Source organism: Microtus ochrogaster, chromosome X, assembly GCF_000317375.1.
Source record: "Microtus ochrogaster isolate Prairie Vole_2 chromosome X, MicOch1.0, whole genome shotgun sequence".
Lineage (NCBI taxonomy): Eukaryota > Metazoa > Chordata > Mammalia > Rodentia > Cricetidae > Microtus > Microtus ochrogaster.
Window position 1 is genome coordinate 6318128 of NC_022026.1, and position 6812 is coordinate 6324939.

The 6812-nt window shown below is 40.6% G+C and overlaps 1 long non-coding RNA gene across 1 annotated transcript in view; it reads left to right on the forward strand.

The window, feature by feature from the left end:
* The window catches only part of LOC113457425, a 7193-nt gene extending 4551 nt beyond the window's left edge, over positions 1 to 2642 (forward strand). The window contains exon 3 of the long non-coding RNA XR_003378005.1: positions 2494 to 2642. This is a non-coding gene — a long non-coding RNA (uncharacterized LOC113457425). The remainder of the gene's footprint in view (positions 1 to 2493) is intronic.
* Positions 2643 to 6812: the final 4170 nt, after the last annotated feature.

Below are 6812 nucleotides of genomic sequence, written 5' to 3' on the forward strand. Positions count from 1 at the left end.
AGAGAGAGAGAGAGAGAGAGAGAGAGAGGTATATATGAATTGAGCCTAGAGACGTTGTTCAGCATCCTACATTGCAGAGGACCCATCTTCAAAACATTCATAAATAATGATCACACCTAGAATGTAGATGAAGCTCAAAGTTGGGGAGAATATCTCTACAACAGATTATATAGAGAAGAATACATTAAAAAAACCAGTTAGTGTTTCTTGTCAAATACAAACTACACAGTAATAATGATATTTTTAAATAGATTTATTTATTTAGTGTTTTGCCAGCATGTATGTCTGTATGAAGTGTCAGATCCCTGGAACTAGAGTTACAGACAGTTGTGAGCTGCCATGTGGGTGCTGGGAATTGAACCCAGAAGAGCAGCAAGGGTTCTTAACCATTGAACCATCTCTTTCAATAGTAATGATTTAGAAATTTTTCCAGGGAGAAGACTGGTACATGAAAATTTACCACATAATTTTGTTTTACTTGGTATACATTTAGTTTTTTCATAACAATGAAATATGGAGATATGTAAGGGTAATCACTCTTGTACTCTTTTTGAAACAGCATAATGTTTTTAAATGAGGCCCAAGTTATTGAAGATGCTGAATAGTTTTCCATTTAGTAGCTTTAGAACTTTAGGTTCAGACATTAAGAAATTAGTTACAGGTCTAATCTAAAACTAGATAATACCCTGAAATGTTTTGTCTTATATGAAAATTAATTGCTCTGTAAAATGATTAGGTACAGCTGGTAGGAAACAATAAGTGTTTTAATTTTTCTTCAGACATATTTTAAATATAGCCTATTCCTCAGTTTATTAGCACCAATAAACATGTATCATTTAATAAAACTTGCTAAATTTAGAAGATAATGCTAATTCTAAATTTCCTATGTTTGAGCCTGGTGAGATAGCACAACAGTCAAGAAGTCAAGCCGGATGATCTGAGTTCGAGCCCCAGGATCCACATGGTGGTTAGAAGGAATCAATTGCCTGCCACATATTGACTTCTGATTTCCATGCATACACTGTGGTTTGTACACTAGTACACTAAAAATATCTGTAAAATAAGCTCATACATTAGTATGTATAATAAAATTTCTTTATTTTCTTATGTATGTTTAATTAACTTTCTGCCAAATGTGTATTTCTTTCTTTATCTTACTATCTATTTATGCACAGGTTATTAGGCTATCTTTTTGGCTCTAAGTATGTGTTTCTAAAATGCTTTATATTTTAAAAAGTTTCACAAACAAAAGCACCCCTGTATATCCTTTATCCTTAATAGGAGGGAAAATTTTCCCACTATCCTGTTAGTGTTCATAATTGAACTCATAAAATAAATGGGCATTAGATTAGAGAAAGTAACCTATTAAAATTCACTGTGTACATAAGGACATCACAGAAAAGTAAAGCAAATGTTTTAACTAAGCATGATCTGGAATCTTATATGCCCTCATCATAAATTGTTATTATTACTATTTGAAATGGGAATATGCCCCTCCCCTGACCCCCTGCATCCTTGTAAAGAGCCAGATGTGACAGTACACATTGGTAACCCAGCCACTGATGAAGTAAAGACAGGGGGATTCAAGGGCTGCTGGCCAGTGAGTCTAGCCAATTGGTGAGCTCCAGGTTTGGTGAGAGACTTTTTTTTTTTTAATGAAATGGAGGCCAGACGGTGGTGGTGCACGCCTCTGATCCCAGCACTCGGGAGGAAGAGACAGCAAGAGTTCTGTGAGTTTGAGGCCAGCCTGGATAGCCAAAGCTACAAGAAACTGTCTAGAAAAAAAAAACAAGAAAAAAATGAAGTGGAAAAAGATAGAGGAAGATATTCAATGGCTACCTCTGACCTTTCCCCACCACACACACAAACACTTACTGGACAGGCAAATTGGTCTGTTGGTAAAGTGTCTGCCCTGCAAGTCTGATAACTTAAAAAGGTGTGTGCATGCATGCATGCATACATGGTGTGGGGGCAGACTCTCAAAAATTGTTTTCCGATCTCCACATGCATGTACTTATACCGACACATCAAACACAAACATACAATAATTAATTTTTTGAGACATGGTTTCTCCACATAGCTCTGACTGTCCTAGAGTTCACTATGCAGATCAGGCTGGCTTTGAACTCACAGAGATCCACCTTGTCTCTATCTCCCAAGTGCTGGAATTAAAGGCATGTGCCATCACACCTGGCTAAATTAAATTTTTTTGATTAACATTTTAGTTAGCTTGTAAAATGATGTCTCTTTGTGGCATCTTTTCATATATACACACATTGTGGTTTGCTCATATTTGATCCAATTAATGTCCCTTCTTCACCCTATTTCCGTCGTCTCCTTTCTGCCTTCATGCTGTACACACACATACCCATACGTGTGTATCTAGATTCTCCATGAGAAGAAACATGCAAGATTTGTCTTTTTTTGCACATTTGAAGTTTACTCATGTATTCGTCAACCCAAATCGTAATGCTAGTCTTCCCATTATCATAGGGCTCCCTAAAGAGACCAATGATAACAATCAAGACTGCTGGAATTTTCTACTGATCATTGAGAAGATGAGTGCCATTGGAACTCTCTTGCTGTTTTAACTCTGAAATACGCATCTAGAAGGACCAAAAGAGGTTTGAGAGATCTGAGGAAAGCAGCAGAGGTTAGGCTGCTTTCTCAGGTAGAACACATATTTTTAGACATGTTATTTTTGCTTGTCAGTTTGTTGATTTTTCATGTCCAGTTCTTCGTTAGTCTGAGTCACTCCGCTCATTTTCTCCTGCCTGTGTCCGGTTCCTCCACAGCTTTGCAGAGGTCCATTTCCTTTGTGTGGTTCACTTGAGCATTTCTCTGACTCATGTTTCATCAGCACTTCTGCCATAATTATTCCATAGATTCAGTCCTCTCTCCACACTGAATTTTTCTAGAATTATTTTCTTCACTTCCTGCCTTTAACAAGATTTTTCTTCATAGCGAGATCAAAAGATGAATACTTTTCAACTAGGGCCGAAGTGCTGAAGCTGTTATGAATAGACTTATGGGGATAGCATAGAGGTGGTGATATCTGTGGATTGTCTTCAGCAATAGGAAGGAAGTAGACATTAGATTTGTCATTGAGCTCTGGCTCCTGGCTTTCACCTGTGTTGGGGCAATAGATGAGCCCAATGTCATGGTCATGGGTAACAGTCTGTTCTGGTTCAAATGTGTGTGTGTGTGGGGGGGTAGATGCCTATTTTCTTGGTTGCAATTGTACTTAGTGACCCTTGCCATTACATTTAGAATCCTCGTTAAATGGGTTATCAGCTACAGAGGGCACTACTCCTGACATACAGATAATGGGAACTGCTTTTGAGAACTCTTGAGTGTTTGTTATTCTTTAAATGGGCTTAATTAACCTTTTCTTATACTATTACCCTATGTAGTAACCCCAAATAAAACCTGGGTCCTCTGCACAGAGAATCTAATGATTGAAGAGTTCCTGATGGGAGATTTAATGAACATGGCTGAGGTCAGACGGTCAGATTATTGTAGGCCTTGGAGGTGGCCTTGGTGAAGTTGTCTAGGGTGGTAATGAAGCCCCTGGCTGACATCTGGAAATCATCAATACCTGCCATCATCAACAGATTCTTGGGCACAGGAGCAGAGATGATGCCAGTTCATCTAAGGACAGAAATGAGATGCACCAACACAAAGCCACTACATCCTGTCACCTATATGGAACAGTGTGGGGCTTCTGTCTTAGGGTTTTATTACCCTAAGAATAAAGAAGAGACACCATGACCATGGCAACTCCTATAAAAGAAAACATTTAATTGGGGATGGCTTACAGCTCAAAAGCTTAGTCCATTATTTCACTGTGTGATGTGGGAGTCCCCTCTGTGTGCTGTGATTACCATTAATGAATAAAGAAACTGCCTTGACCTGTTGATAGGGCAGAACTTCAGTAAGCAAAGAAGATGGAAGATGGAAAAAAGAAGGGCAGAGAGAGAGATGCCATGGAGCCTCCAGAGTTAGACATGCTGAATCTTTCCGGGTAAGCCACTGCCACATGGTGATATACAGATTAATAGAAATAGGTTAAATTAATGTAAGAGTTTGCCAATAAAAAGCTAGAGCTAATGGGCCAAGCAGTGATTTAATTAATACAGTTTCTGTGTGATTATTTCGGGGTTAAGCTCACTGGGCGTCCAGGAACCAAACAAGCGACCTTCACCCAACAGTTGTGGGAAGCATGGTGCTGTAGATTTAACTGGGAATACTACATCTGGATAGGCAGGCAGCAGAAAGAGAGAATGAGCCACTAGGTTTGTCTTGAACTTTTGAAACCTCAAACAAAGCGTGCCCCCAGTGGCATACTTCCTCCAACAAGGACACACCTCCCAATAGTGCCAATCTCTATGAGCCTATGGAAGCGATTTTCATTCAAACCATCACAGCTTGATAATCTTGTTTCCTCAGTAGCCTCACCACACAAGGACAATGGGAAGTTTGGACAAGACTATGGCCCCTTGGATGGCAATGGCTACCTCCTTGGGTCAGTTAACACCAAGACAAACATGACCATTTGTAGTGCTCAATGTTAACAAAAACCTTGAACCTGCTCTGCTGGTAAACCTGAGTCTGCCTCTGTACTGGCATGACTGGTCTTCAGACCCTCATCCTTAGGGGCTGCTTCCAGGAAAAAATCAATAATCTCAGACTCTTCAATGGGTTGGGAGAACAGCTAGAACTCATCCAGGGACTTGGACTTGATTTTTTTTTCCTTGGTTGTGAGCCTAACCCTTAATGGTTGAGCCATCTCTCCAGCCCCCAGGGACTTGATTCTTATGTCCTTGACTAAGCTGCCAAGTTTGGTGAAAGGAATCCACTCCTCTCGCTTTTCCTCTATGAGCTTTGTGACTTTAGCCTAGTCTTAGAAGAAAATTCCTTGGCCTCCCAACCTGGGCTGCACAGGTCCTCCTGGCTTTCCTCCTACACTGGTATCACCTACCAACTCCCACCATTTGGTGTTTTCCTTGAGAATCAAGGGATTTTAAATTAACACACCCCCCCACACACACACACACCACAGACACAAACATGGCCTTGCTGTAGCTCTAGGTAACTTCAAAAGATCAATCACTGTGCCTCAGCCTGAGTTGTACTGGGAATTATAGGTTTGTGATCGTATTCTCAACCGACCTGGTTCTACCCGCCCCATCCCCAATTGATTTCTTTTAACTCCTGCGCTGATAGCTTGCCATTTCTTTCCACTGAATACTTTCTGTATTTAATCTGGCTTTGTCTCTTTTTGGAGTTGTTCTCATCTTTTTGTTGTATTTGAGCATCTTCTATACCAAAGTTGAGGAGATAGCAACTGGGTGTATATATAGCTCTGAGTCTCACCATCACACCCCCGAATTTCTGAGCCACTGTCTGCAGGCATGAAAGGCGGTGGATTGCCTCTGGGTTAACATCAGGATCAATGAGAACCATTTTACACATTTTCGTGTCATTATTGGTTACTTGTGACTGTTGACTGACCCAGAATGGTAGGTAGTTGGATCAGCCAATAAAGGCCATCTTTCCTGGGGGCAAATTTCCTTAAAAGACTCATTTCTGTTCAATCAAACTATTTCCCATTACCTACTTGAAGCTGCTTCTATACTACATGTCTGTTTGGCTAGGGGATGTATCTTTTAAATGGAGGTATTGACTTCACTCCACTGTCCCCACACTGACTTTAACTACTCTTCTGGGATTCTAAGGAACCAGTGTTCTCATTGGCCAGGTCCACTCAGTTGCCCCTTTCCAGTTTCAAATTTCTTGCTGCTTCCTGCAGTAGCACACACACACACACACACACACACACACACACACGCACCCCTTTTGTTCTGTGCCCTGTAAGCAGACACACCCCGTAAAGCCAGCAGGTGTACTGGAAGTCCCTTGCTGGTAAGGTGCTGCTCATGTGCCTGCTATATCACTCTCTCTCATTCTTTTGTCTCCCCTCTTCTATCACTTTAGAACTCTTCCTCTCCTCACACAATTCCCCAGCTGTTTTCTTGTTTTATATCCATCTACCTTAATCTGGCTTTACACATGATCATAAATGTTTGATTAAAGCTTTCTCTTCTATGATAAGAGAGGTTTGTATTTTTTGTTGTGGTTGCTAATTTTACTTGGTTATGACAATTGATCCTTGACAATTGAGAGGTTTTATTTTTTTTTCAGACAAGGTTATCTGAAGAAGGCCCCTTCCTCTTGCAATTTCTTAGGCAGGTGTAGTCCCCTGGGGCCTGTAAATTCAGTGCTTTGTGGACTAAGGCAGGCCACTTATGACATTCTAGCTACTATGAAGTAAGGAACATATTAAAGGTACAGCTCTCATATTGGGGGTAGCAGTTTCTAAATACCATCAATTCACATTCCTAGAGTCCTAACTTTACATTTGCTTACTCAATTTGAAATCTCTTTTAACTCTGCCCTCCCAAAAATGTATTTGAGAATAAATTGCAAACAAACAAACAAACAAACAAAAACCCAAAAACCAGAGCCAGGCAGTGGTGACACATGCCTTTAATCCCGGCACTCGGGAGGCAGAGGCAGGTGTATCTCTGTGAGTTCGAGACTATCCTGGTCTATAAGAGCTAGTTCCAGGACAGGCTCCAAAGCTATAGAGAAACCACCCCTGGACCCAGCAATACCACTCTTGGGAATATACCCAAGAGATACCCGATCATATGACAAGGGCATTTGTTCAACTATGTTCATAGCAGCATTATTTGTAATAGCCAGAACCTGGAAACAACCTAGATGTCCTTCAATGGAAGAATGGATGA